Source organism: Chinchilla lanigera, unplaced genomic scaffold, assembly GCF_000276665.1.
Source record: "Chinchilla lanigera isolate Chin_1 unplaced genomic scaffold, ChiLan1.0 scaffold00008, whole genome shotgun sequence".
Taxonomy (NCBI): Eukaryota; Metazoa; Chordata; class Mammalia; order Rodentia; family Chinchillidae; genus Chinchilla; species Chinchilla lanigera.
In genome coordinates, this window is record NW_004955409.1 from 9,421,980 (window position 1) to 9,435,784 (window position 13,805).

Consider the following 13,805-nt stretch of genomic DNA (forward strand, 5'->3'; position numbering starts at 1 on the left):
TGTCTGCCATGAGGTGAGCAGCTTTCCTCCACCAGACTGTTCGACCACATTCTTTCTGCCTTAGAGCCAGCTGACCACAGAGGGAAAGTATGAACCAAAATAAACTCTCCTTTTTTAAATTGCAGGTGTCAGGTATTTGTCCCAGGGGCCAGGAAAGTGACCAAGGTACTGTATTATGCTTTTCTCTGTGTTATGATGTGTCAGGAAGCCCTGCACTGCATGAGGCCCTTCCAGCCTGCACTTCCCCCTCCTACAGAACCATCAGTCATAGGAACTTCCATGGTTTACCAATTACCATGCCTGTGGTATTCTGTTGTAGCAGCGTGAAACAGACTAACACATATAGTATGAACTGGTTTTTAGCTATACCTAAGACAGGTTATCTAATTTCAAGTCTATTTTATTTTTTTTTAAATCATACTACACTGAACGCTGCACTTTAAAAAATCATTTCTTCAATCCCTCCTTGTGCAAGTACCAAAATGCTACTAAGATATTCTCATTTATTACTCGAGTCTAAAGATCTGGGTCCCATACAGAAACATACCATTCTTCCAAAGTTTTTAAGCAAAGTACCTATGACCCATGTTTTTTTCATTTTTGCCACTGCCCTCCAGCAACTCATTTTCTGTACACTAGTTCTCAAGACATAATTAAAAGATAATTAAAGATCAAGAACAGATGTCTGCTTGCTCTCTGGAGCTTCGACACACTGTGTAGTAGAGTTTATTATGGATTTTATCCTAAAGAGAAATAAGAAAGGACTATCTGTTGAAGAAACCCGCATACCAGAACTAAAGGCATAAGCGAAAATTTAAAAGAAAGTGGACCAGAGCCTGTAGGGGTTCTTTTAATGTGCTTGAAACTCAGTGATCAGCAAAACCAGCCTGTTTTACCTTCATTAGCTCAATGATTTGGCGTTGCAGGCAGGCAAAATGAAACAAAAACAGCAATGTTCCTGCTGTCTAACCTTGAGTGAGATGTTTGACTGTTTGGAAGAGTCTCAGTTTAGGCCTCTGCTGAGGGTTAAAGAGGATGACTCCTAAACACAAAGCATTTCTGGAAAGGTTTGGGGGAATGAAGGACAGAGGTACGCCTTTCCTTCTAAGTCTGCCTAATTAGTTGAAGAAGGTGGATGCCAGTAATGAGGAACCACATGTATAAATTTCAATTAAGATGCTAGTAAAGCTGAACCATGGAGGAAATGAAAGGGAAGGGAAGGAGTTCGAGACAGTTTTTCCAGCAAAGAGTCTACGTGAACCCCAAGCCACCTAAGAGTGGCTGTTCTGTTTTAAACTCCTTTACTTGTGCACTAAAACTCACGAGGAATTAGCCATTCTTATACTTGAATAAAGTTTACTCCTTTTCAAATACCCCGTTCTTTAACACAGGGACTTTCTCAGGGACTAAAATGCAGTGTTTGTCAGCTGGGGGTTAATCCTTCTGTATATTTTTCCTCAAATGCTAAAAAAAGAAGTTGAAAGGGTGAATAACTACAGTGTATAAGCCATAGGTTGTTTCAAGGATTAAGTGAGATAAGGAAATGTGAAAATGCCTGATGAGTGTCAGAGATCCAAAGTATGTTGGTTTTCCTAATAAGTACATAGTGGGAGAAAATATGCAAATACTCCTAATTATAAGTATTTACATAATTATTTATTTAATTATAACCAGCATGTGGAAACCCATCAGCATTTCTGTCTGTAAATGCCACTAGCCATGTATTTTGTGATCTGTAAATTGGTTCCACATACGCTCTGGCATTTGAGCCTCACCCTAAGAGTCACAAGGGACTTAGGTAGGTTAAGTGGGTCCGGTTAAGACGGACAGAGTAAGTTTTTGAGCTTCTGGTCACTGTTCTGCAGGAGTAATTTCCCCTGCAAGTGTGGGCTCCTACAGATGAGTAACATTTCTGTCATCTTAATGACGAGTTAAGAAACGTGCTGGTGGGTGAGTGAAAACTGTGTCTCTCTGAGACAAAGCTGTTGTGTGTGCAACTTGGGGACACATCCTGCTAGGAAAGAGTTGGTGTCAGGTTCATATTCTAGAGAAGATTTTAGCCTTTCCCGAGTGCCTTTGAAAACATGATGAACTCACGGCCCCCACAGCCTTTTACATGTACAACAAAAATTGTATGTAGAGATTCCGAGGATTTTTTAAGAAAACAGATCCCTCTAACATGCATCCAGGGATTCATTTTTTGGGGAGGGGGTGGGTACTGGGGAGTGAACCCTGGGGTGCTCTACCACTGAGTTACACCTCCAGCGCTTTTTATTTTTTCTTTTGAGACAAGGTCTCACTAAATTGCTCAGGCTAGCCTTGAACCTGCAGTCTCTCTGCCTCAGCCACCCAAGTAGCTGGGGTTTGGTGCATAGGCCACCACAGCTGGCTCATCCAGAGATACTTAATGGAGCCACATAGCAGGTTTAAGATTCTCTAATTTAAAGAGATTAGCATTTAAATTAAATGTAACAAAGAAAGTCAACACTCCAGTTTATTCTGTCCTTAAAACCTTTAGTCTCAATCATCCATCTCTCCATTTCATCTAAAGTATAGAAACAAAACCAGATCATCCCAACTCCTACGGTTCTAGACATACAACTAGCCAGACGTGGGGGTGGTACTGCATATGCAGTTGGTTCATTCTTTTTTTTTTTTTTTTTGGTTTTTCTCTGGTACCGGGAACCGAACTCACGACCTTGCGCTTGCCAGGCAGGCGCTTTGCCGCTGAGCTAAATCCCCAGCCCCAAAGTTTGGTTTATTCTAAAGGTGTCTATGTAACTGTCCCTTGTCACTGACACCTTAACATGCAGGAAGTGAACAAAGAACGACCCTCAGATTTTTCAGGATGAAAATCAGAAATCTGAGGCAGAAGTTTCAAAATCTAGCCTCCTATCTCTTTACATAAATAAAGAAGACTCTTTGCTATGCTCTACTTTTGTTTAGCTGCTTTTGTTTAGGGGAGGAAGGTGGAAGCCCCCAAGGTCCGTCTGGAAGGATCCCCCCACCCCATCTGCAGCAACCTCTCCAGAGCTCACACCTGGCCTCCCCGTGCCAGGTCCTGAGACGTACAAATCTCTCTCCTAGCGGTCATACATTTGCAGGTGTGCTGCTGGCCTTGGCAGGTGGAAGAGGAAAGCACACTCCTCCTTAGCTGATGGAAGAACCATATTCTGCCACCCCGGCCACCTGTTATAAGAGGAGGTCACGGCGAGCTCCGGACCAAGCTAAACAGGTACTTTTGAATGTAACTCTCTTCGAGTATACCAAGGCTTCCTTTGCCCCTCATCTTCAAGGCTTCCAAGGAAAAGGGACAAAACTGTTCCGGGGAGGAGTGTCACGTTAGCACCTCCCATCTCTTTGGGTTTTGAAATTTTATTTATGTATGTCTCCGGAGATGGTTCAGTTTCCACATCGTGGTAGATGGAAAAGGAGGCGGGGAGGTTTCGCGTCCCAGGAACGCGTCGCATGCTCATGTGCAAATTCTGTGCATGTAGCTCACCCGGGTTGCCCGGGCGCTGGCTGTTTATTCAAGTGTGGGTCAGGTGAGCCACCTGGGGCACAAATCCTGCAAAACGAGTCTGAGAGCGGGGCGAGCTCTTGCAGGCAGCAGGGTGCAGCCGCTGCCGAGCTAAAAACCAACAAGGGCGAGGGCGAGGCAGGCGGGAGGGCCGGAGGGCGGGCAGGCGGGCGCGCGGGGCAGCGCTGGGCCGGGCTCTGCGGTGCCACCCCGGTGACTCTGCCCACGCGGCGTGGACGAGCAGCATCCGGCAAGGAGCGGGCACTGCAGTGTCCCCAGGATCTGGGAGCAACCTCAGTCTTTCCTTCGGCCGTGCTCTCTCCTCCACGGCCCTCGGGCAGCTGGGACTCGCGGGGACTTTCCTTCCCCTGGGGACACCTAGGAATGCAACCTTGTGTCTGAGCAGGGGGCACGTGGGGATAAGGAGCTGGAAAAATGTCCCCACCAGCTGGTCCCGGGAGAGATGGGGAGACCTTGGATGTGGCGAGCCTCGCGCCTCAGCCACCGGCCACCCGAGGCCACAGGCCCACTTCACACCCCTCCTCTGTGCAGAGAGCGCAGGGGTCGCAGCGATGGGATGCTCGCTGGCGCAGGATTCTTCCCCTCCCTTAACCCCGCCTCTCTTTCTTTATCCCACTGCAGCCTGTCAGCACCTCTCTTCAATTATCCTGACTCCTTGACATTCAGTTTTCCCATCCCTAAGCCTGGTTCTGGGGAGCAAGACCCTGAAATGGGCCCAACTGAGCGCGGCTGCTTGGATCTCTGCGTGGAAAAGAAACGACGGTAACAGAAAGTAGGGAGTGGATCTTCTGCAAATGAGAAGCCCCAGAGATGGAGAGAGGGGGCTGGGATAGAAAGGGAAGAGGATGTAGAAAGAACGAAGATGTGCTATGTACACGTCCAAACGCCCTGTGGTGAATGCAATCATTAGGTACTGCAAACATAAACGAATACAAATTTTAAAAATAGATCTCTGCACTGAGCTGAGGTTCAGTGTTGGAGAAGGCACAAGAGGTTTTTTTGTTTTTGTTTTTGTTTTTGTTTTTTTTTTAGGGCCCAATGTCTTTCTTTTAAGCTAGCTTCCTGTATTTCTACCAAAAGAAATACCTATCTTTGGACCCTGACATGCCCTGCAGACACACACACACACACACACACACACACACACACACACACCACACCAGTCTGAACCTCCCAGCCAGAGTGGCCTAAGAGGGAAAGAGCCCAGCCCAGGCCCCACCGGCCTCCAGAGGAATCTGGTGCGGGATTCTTGGGCCTCTCCGGATTTGACAAAGTACTAGACACCGGCCTGGCATCTGCCCTCCACCTCCAGCATGCTGGCGCCAAGACTAGGCCTTGGTGGGAGAAATCACTTTTTCTTCCGAAGTAGACTTCCTGCAGCCATAGGTGGGTTTCTCAGGTGCTGTGGCTGCCAGAGGACGGAAGTTCCAGCAACTCCTAGTTCTGCCCTGCGCACTTCTTCTCTGCACATTGTCTCTTGCTGGGGGTTTCAGTTGAAAACCAAAGAAAGTAACTTAAAAAAAATCATTTCAAGATCTTAGTTTGCATAAGTGTTGCAGCTAAATTACAAAGACAAAGTGCAAAAATCTCAAGGTGTACAACTCGATGAATTTTTCACAAAGTGAACATCGATATGCATACACAATCCCCGAGGGGATTATAAACAGCGCATGCATTATTCTTGAGCAGGACATTAGTGAAAAGGCTTCCTCCTCCAAGAAGACTGTGAAATATTCAGGCTATTAGTAAAAGTATTCAAGTTTATCTACACAATAAAAGATGTTCTGGGATCACACACCCTTTTGGACAGAGCTTGCAAAAGACTGGAATGTCTTAAGCATGTACAAAGGGGTGAAAGTTAGTTGGCCTTACTTAGTTGACTTCTGATTGGAAAAGCACAAAAATGCCCTAGCTAGTCAAATGTTGGTGTAGGACTGTGCCTTGCTTCTAAAACTTATCCTCTAGTGACACCAGTTCCTGCTCAGGTCACACTGGCAAGCACACCAAGGAAAGAGAGGATGAGCAGGATGAGTGAGCCGAGAAGGAAGACACCCCAAAGTTCCCATCGTTTTCACACACTGGATGTGGATTTATTTCTAAACAGTACAACTGCTGTTTAACAAGGTGGCCATTTTTTAGAAGAAACTGAAAAATAGCCTGCATTGTGTGTCAATTCCATCCTAACCTTTCCTTTGGAAAAGAAACAATTCCATATTCATGCCCTACTGGCCACCCACTTCTAAAACATTTTAAAAAGCAATCTTCTTATCTGTCTGATATTGCTGGGATATCACTGGGAACTCTCTGCCCATTTTTTGACATATCAGCCTATATATCGATGGGTTATAATCAAAGGATCCTATTCTGGAAAGTAGTAATGCAACAATTGAAGGTATAGGGAACTGAAATAGAACCACGCTTCCTTTTATACATGAGAAAGTATCAGAGTCTAGTACTATTTAGCTGAAAGTGAGGTATATCAATGGTTGACAACAGTCTCAAATGCTTAGAAAAGGAACAATTGTACAACCGCATTAAATTTGCCTCTTCAGGCTGGGGGTGTGGTTCAGAAGTAGAGCACTTGCCTAGCATACGCAGTGTCCTAGATTCAGTCCCCAGCACTGCCATCTGTTAGTCAATCTATCAATCAATAGATGGAAAGAAAGAAAAAGTAAGTTAGTTCTTCTTTAGACAAGGAAAAAGAAAATGGGAAAACTCTTGCGTGAAAGATAGGAAAGCTTCTGGGCCTGTCAGCAAGTCTATCACTTCCTTGTTCCATAGGCAGGCGTCTGACAGTTATGAATTATCCTGACACAGCTACGTTCATGGGTCACATCCACACAGAAAAACCAGAATGAACATTAACTCAACAAACGCTATTCTTATAAACAACAGCCCTTATTAAATAAACACCTCAGATGTATGCAGCTCTCCAGACAACAAAATCAATGTGAGACCCATCCTTTCCTTTACAAAGTTTGTCATAAGTGCGAGGTGTGGTGGCACATGTCTGTAATCCCAGAACTCTGAGAGGCTGAGGCAAGAGGATCACAGATTTGAGCCAGTTTGCGCAACTTAGCAAGACCCTGTATCAAAATAAAAATAAGCAAGCACTGGAGATGCAGCTCAGGGAAAAGACCTTGGGTTTAATTCCCAGTGGTGCCAAAAGAAAAGTATTATAATTTTTAAATAAAACTGAACACCAAAGTGTGGCTTTACCTTCTACTTCGCTTATTTAATGATTACCTTTGAAAGAATAATAGTAATACTTAATATTTATGAACCCTTTGTGCCTGCTGTTTTATTATATTAACTCATTTCATGTTTATAAGAACATTAGGAAATAAAAATTATTCTTCTCAGGTTATAGATGAGGAAACTGAGATGCGGGAGGTTAAGTAACTTGACTGTGATTTAACTACAGTCCTAGGATATATCATCTGGAGATCCTAGGCCTGAGGAACCTGTAAGGAATTTGTCTGGGAAACTCTCCCAGCAAAGGTATTTAGTATCTTTCTGAAAATCACAACCTCTTCTCAGGGAAGGGCACAGAAAGTCTTGCCCTGAGGTGCGCTATATGTCGAGAAGAAACAAGCTTTTGGGTCTTGATTCTGTTCTGTCTCCTAAGAACTTGGAAAGATCTCCTAAAGCTCCCAGCACATGCAGGCTGCAAGGTGTCTGGCCTGGGGAAAGTCTCTGGGACCAGCTGTGCAGGTGACGGCTGAGGCCACACGGATCCAGCCCCTGCAGGCTCATTTCAAGACACTTGGGGAGGGAGACAGACCGATGCGGTCTCAAGTTTGGGTCTAGCACCTACTAGCTCTGTGAGCTTGAGCACTTACACAACCTCCCTACCCTACAGATTCTCATGTGTAGAACAGGTATGTCCTAAGGGTTGTGAGGGCTACAGAATAAATATATAACATGATAATTATTCATAAGAGGAAAATTAATAGCCCAGGCCAGTTTCAGAGATCCCCTCCATTTCCACTCCCCCCCCCCGTACCGGGAATCGAACTCATGACCTCCCACTTGCCAGGCAGGCACTGTGCCACTGCGCTAAATCCTCAGCCCCCTGCTTCTCAATAATTAACAATATTATGCTGTTGGGAATTCCTTCAAAGAATTCCCCTATAGCTTCCACATAGAGCTAATTTGCAAAGAGGCTTTGAAAAAACAAAAATTTTTTTTGAGACAGGATCTTGGCTAAGTCCCTAGTTGCCCAGGTTGGGCTCAACCTTGAAACCCTCCTGCCTCGGCTTCCCAGAGTACTGGTATTCTAGGCATGGGCCAACTGGGCTCTGAAATAGTTCTTAAGGGGGAACCTAAAAGCAAGGACCATTTATAGGAGTAGAAACCATTCCACCTGCATAGACCTATTTGATGTGTTCTAGGCATAGTGATGTTATAACTGCCATGCTTAACAGTGCATAAAGCACTAAGCACATTCCTTACCTATTTAACAGCAGCTTAGTATCTGTCTTCCAGTGGTCTATTTATCAGTCCTGAAACTAAGTGAAATAACGTACAAAACAGTAGTTCTCAAGGTTCTGTGTGCCTTGTATCATCAGGAAAACATGCAAATTTCTGGGTCTAGAACTGCAAGTTGGGCCAGGAAATTTGCATTTAATTAGCGCTCTTACCCTTATGCTCAAGTTTGTGTCCTTAGAACATACCTGAAGAAAAGCCACACCAAGGGCTCGCTGACCAGATATAATCCTTGACTCTTTCCGGGGGAGAAACCCCACAACCAATGGCCTACATTCTACAGGAGCAGCAGAGAAATAAGTGCTCCTAAATCATGATGGGCTTCTCCTATGTATATGCTTGAAGTTGACTTTTATTTGATCTGTCCATACCATACTGCATGCTATAAAAACAAGAAAGTTTGCAGGGTGCTCAACTGGACCGGTTTCCCTCACCAACTCTGATCACTGGGCTGTGAGTGATTGACTTTCTAACCAACAAACACTTTGTTCTTTGGGGTGAGTGTGTAGGGGGGCAATAGAAAAGGTGTAGGTAAAAAACAACAACAACAAAAAAAAAACACTGTCCCAAGGGAACTGCAGTAGAGTTCGCCCATCACATACCTGCAGATCCGTATCAGGGTCTAAACAAGGTGTGTCAGGTGGCTTAATTGGAGACTCCAGGACTGTGGGTTTCACAGACTCATGGGTGGGCTGGGGGTCACTTTATTGTCTGGGTTTCAGCAAAATGAGATAAGAGCCGGTCCATCTCAAAACATTTGGGATTTTAAAAGCAGATCACATAATGCTTGAAAAGAAAATAAAGCCCTGTTTTTCAGGACAGCATATCACTGTTGTCTTGGAGCTTAAATATTAAAGAACGCATTGTGTTAATAATTAAAACGAGAATGACTGATTTAGGGCACTCGGTGAACAATTTTATCTGTGCTTCCAGTGTGCGAGAGGAACATACTACCTGATACCTCAGGAGAGATATTAGTAACCATTAATGGGGCTTTCATTTTGTGTTGTTATTTTTAATAAGGAATTGTAAATCTGACTGTGTTGGAAGTTGGAGGTGCATTTTCAGTCATCTCTTTGGGCTGGTGTTATTGCCCTACCCTGTTTAATCGGAGGTTCTTAAGGGAGGTAGGCTCAGAGTGATTTAAAATGGAAGAAGGTACATGTTCGCTACAATTACAATAAAATAATCAGATTGTTTTTAAGTTGAAAGAGAGTGTGGAAGGTATCTGGCCTAATGATTTCCCTGTCTCAGATGAGAAAATGTGAACCCCAGGAAATGGAAGGTCTTGGCTGGTTTCTGCTGCTGGATACACTATTGGGCAAAAGACCCGGGCCAGGCAAAGATGGCGGCACCCTATGGCTCTTCTCTCAGGACTGTCTCTGTGCTCTCCCACATCTTCTACCCATCTAATCTCTGTTCTACACATCACAGGAAGTAGTTCCTGTTTTCTAAATAGCCACGTTATACATAAAGGTAGTTTTATAGATGAGCTCCTTAGACTGATGTCTGTCTGAGTGGAGAAGACCTCAGTGCTTTGTGGAGGCGGCAATGTCCATCTCAGGGAAAGAGATCCAGGAGAGGAAACGGTCAGCTCTCCCTATGTACCTGGAGCTCAGGGTACTGAGCCTCAGGCTTGCTCTGAACCATTAGCTCCAGACTCCAGAAGGAGGCTTGGGTTGACTTCAGGGCTCTAGGCTCCAGGTGGAGTCCCTTCCACCCGGCTGTCCACCCCCTTCCTTGTTTGTAGAACAGAGATAGGGCTGATAGCTCACTCCGGGCTCAGTCAGGAGCAGCATGTGAAATTGGGCCCCATTTGGGAAGGTTCAGAAGCCCCCACATCCCACCTCCCTGCTAATATGATTACAAGTACTTTTGCAGGGATTGGAAAGTGCCAAATCCTCATTTTCCCTCTTCCTTCAAAAACAGACCAAAGGGCATCTTTTTTTCTCCTTTGTGGCTCACTAAGAGGAGGGTGCTTCTTCCTTGGAAGCTCAGCTTGCTGAGGTTAAGAATTCTTAGGTATTCCACGCACAAGTAAACAATCAACAACAACAAAATTAATTGCTGGAGCAGTGCTTCAGAGACCTTCGGAGCCATAAAGACGTTCCTAACAGTGAAGATAAGGCCAGCCTGTCTGCAAGCCATCCGGATCCTCTGAGAGATACAGCCTGGAAGAGGAGGGAGGCCGGCCCTTTCGGGAGTCCTGCGCCCAGTCTTCACCAAGGTATTCCACAAAGAGCGCTTACAAAAGGTTTTGGGAGGAAAGTCCCCTTTTAATAGCCAAAGAAGTATCTCTTTTAGGGACCCAGCTCAGCGCACAGCCTGTTTCCCAACGTTTGGAAATCCTTTAACAGTTTATGGAAGGCCACCCTTTAAACCAATCCAACAGCTCCTTTCTCCATAACCTGATTTTAGAGGTGTTTCATTATCTCTAATTACTCGGGGTAAATGGTGATTACTCAGTGTTTTAATCATCAGTTTGGGCAGCAGTTACTCTAAACTCAGGGAAGCCCAGACTCCCATGGGTATTTTTGGAAGGTACGGTGACTAGTCGGTGCATGCTTTCTAGTACCTCCGCACGTGGTCCCCAGGTGAGCCCCGGCCGCTTCTCCGAGCCAGAGGCAGCGACGTTCCAGCCCCGGCGGCATCGGCGGCCGCGGCGCTGCTCGGGCTTCCGGGACCCGGGCCTGCGAGGCCCGGCCGGGCGGCGAGTAGGAGGATGTGGGCGGGGCTCCCATCCCCAGAAAGGGAGGCGAGCGAGGGAGGAGGGAAAAAGGGAGGGGCTGCCAGGGAAGAGGAGGAGGAAGGAAAGAAAGAAAGAGAGCGAGGGAAAGAGAAGGAAGGAGTACATGTGGGAGGGCAGAGGAGGAAGGTGGGAGGGCAGGAGCGCGGACGGACGCGAGGTGAGTTCTGGACGGGACCCTGCGACGCCGGGCTGAGTGCCTCGCCTCTGACCCCGATAGGATTCCTGTCCGAGCCACCCGAGCCTGCAGCGCCCCATCCCCGGCCCTCGCCCCGTTCCCCGAGCTGTTCAGAGGTCCCCAGGAGCTGCTTTTGGCGAGCCCGCTACTGCGGGGACCCATGGTGAGCGAGGTACCTGGTGCTGGCGAGGGGCGCACTTGGAGGGGGCCGAGGCCCGACTTGGGGAGAAGCTGGGGGCGCCGGGTGCAACCGAGGGAGAAGGTGGCGTGTCCTGCACACCGCAACGGTGTTGCTGGGTGGCGGTGGGGATGCTGCTGCTAGACACCTCCACATCTGCTCCTGCCTGTACCCGGGCTACCTTCTCCATTCCCGCATTGGGAGGTTGGCGGCGGGAGCGGCGGGAAGCAGAGACATCCTCAGTATCGGGGGTCCTTGGGATAGGTGGGGTTTGGGTGGAGTGAGTTGCCCGAGGGCTGGCGACTGCGATTCCCAGACGGCAAGGGCCGGGAGAGAGAGGCGAGAACCAACTGGCTGTGAGCTCCAGAGGGAGGGAGGGCATCGAGGGACCCCGACGAGGGCCGAGGACACCCGCCTTGGGTCTGTGGCGCAGAGCGCTGTCGCGCGGGGGCTGCGTCGCGGGCATCGGCGCTCACCTTGCCCCAGAGAGCTGGCGATCCGCGGCTGCAGGACGCGCACGCTCCACGAGCTGCTTGCCTGGACCCGCTGCCCCCATCATTTCACGATGTGGGGCTGCGGGCGATGTCCGGAACGCTAAGGGCTTCTGCGGTACCGCGTCTCAAGGGGAGGCTCTGTAGGGAAGGAAGCACGGCTCTCCCGGGCCCCCCGCACGAGGAACCCTCAGGAAAGGGCCCCGGACTGTGGGTCCTTGCAGACCCCGTCCCCGCGGGAGCTGGACCCGGGCCTCAGATTCCTCCTGGGCACAGCTTTGGCTGATGGTTTGTGAGTATCGTGGTTTTATGAGCTGAAAGCTTTTGCGAGACATTAAAACCCTAGGAGGCACATACTGGGTAAACTGAGGCTACCTGAAACTTCGGCGTGGGAAGAAGATTCGCGTAGGGAAGCAAAGAGCAACCGCCCTGAATTGTATTCCCGCTCCTGCCTCCCCCGGAAAAAAAAAAAAAAAAGTGTTACAGAGATGAAGTCTTTATCTCTGTAACTTAAAAATCTGGGGAGAAAAAAGTGATTAGTCCTAGTCAATCCGAAATTGAAACACGAACCCGCTTCCCCACCCGCTCGGCGGCAGCGCGGCGAGCGCTCCGGCCGCCACCCGGGCGGCTCCGAGGGGCCAAGGAGGGCGCAGGGTCCCGGGCTCGCGTCTCCTACGGTGCCCTCGCCCGTCTCTGCCTGCTTCCCCACTCCCTGCGCTCTCCCCGTGGAGTTCTCTAAGGGCTCCAATTTTATCAAAATAAAGCAAAGGGCAAAAATGAACCCTTTGCTCTCGCCAGCCCTTTGCTAGTTCGCCCCAGCGCCAGCGTGGGACGGCAGAGAAACCGCTCCAGCGGCGGCGCGGCTGTCGCCGGGCGTGGACGGTCGCGCAGGGGCGCCCTCGGCCTCCGCACCCGGACGCGCGGTATCGGGTGGCGCCGGAGAGAGGGCAGAGCTGCTGCTCTTGTCTTTACGTCTCTTTTTCTAAATGGCTTCTCACAAAGTGCTCCCCAAAGACAGTTTAGGTTTGGAAGGGGAAAGCGTGGCCACCATCCGGTGCTCTCGCTTTCCGATGCAACCCAAGGCGGAAACCGGGGACAGGCTCCCGAAGCGGAGGCCGGGGAAGTAGGCGCTGGGGCGGGAATGGTGGGGCTGTGCCCCTAGGCGACGCAGTGCACACAGCCCGGCTGAACACAGAACTGAGTCAGCTGCGAGATCCGAACCGGCCCTTGCGCTGGGTGTCCCCCGCGCACGGCTTCTCCAGGTCACCCCGGGCATTGCTTGAGCTGTGGGTTGGTAAAATTCTTATAGGACTATTTGCTGCGACTCTGCAGACGGTGCAAAGGAGGAAGGGGGTGGGGAGGAAGTGGCGCGCGCGCGGGCGGGGCGGGGGTGTAGTGGTTTAAAAAATAAGCCAAGCCGGGGAGCTAGAGACGCAGACTAAGGTCGAGTGCAGGCCGAGAGCTGTTCACAGTTTGCTCACTCCTGGGAGCGCGGTGGGATTTCCTTTCTGCGCCGGGTCGGGAGTTGTAAAACCTGGGCGACATTACAAGACCTAAAACATGGGATGCGCCCTTTCTTTGGCGACGCCTCTTTCTGAACTTGTCTGGAGCCCAGAGCCCAGGCGTCTGTCCCTCCGCCTTGAATGCCCCGCCGTTCGGTTTCTTGGGGATCCGCTTTGCTAGGGCGGGGGTGGGGGTAGGGGTGGGAGCGGGGATGGGGGGGTGCCCTGGACCCAGCGGCCGACAGATACCGTGCGGGGATTCCCCCAACTGGAACCAGAAAAATAACCCTAGCAGCCTGGCCCTCTAACTTTCCCACAGCAGTGACACCCTGAATTCCCCTCTTCCCGGCCCGGAGCTCGGTAGGAGGACAGCAACTTTTGCTAAATCGGCTGCCCAGCTGGTTTGAGCGGTCGCAGGCGCCCGCCAGGGGTGAATGCTTATAGCGGGGAGCGCTATTTGGCCTCCTGGAGACGCAGCGCGCGCGCGCGCGTGTGTGTGCCAGTGTGCGCGAGGTCCTCGGGGCTTTTTCCGTTTCAAGTGCCTCTGGGGGTGAAGCTTCGGGCAGCCCAGGCGCGGCGGCCCCGCTCCTGGAGGCGCGTCTGAGCCGCGAAGTGCAGCCCCCACAGCGCGCCCCGGACCCGCCGGCTTCAGGCCGTCGCGCGCGGGTCTGGACGGATGCG

General features: G+C 49.6%; 1 protein-coding gene across 2 annotated transcripts in view; it reads left to right on the forward strand.

Annotated features, from left to right (window-relative positions):
- Window positions 1-10,855: 10,855 nt before the first annotated feature.
- Window positions 10,856-13,805, forward strand: part of Bmp4 (bone morphogenetic protein 4) — a 6,846-nt gene continuing 3,896 nt past the window's right edge. The window contains exon 1 of one of the 2 annotated variants that reach the window (XM_005376770.1): window positions 10,856-10,935. The gene's annotated coding sequence lies outside the window, so the exon portion shown is untranslated. Of the gene's footprint in view, window positions 11,117-13,805 lie in introns of both variants that reach the window. The other variant, XM_005376769.2, reaches the window with a different exon arrangement.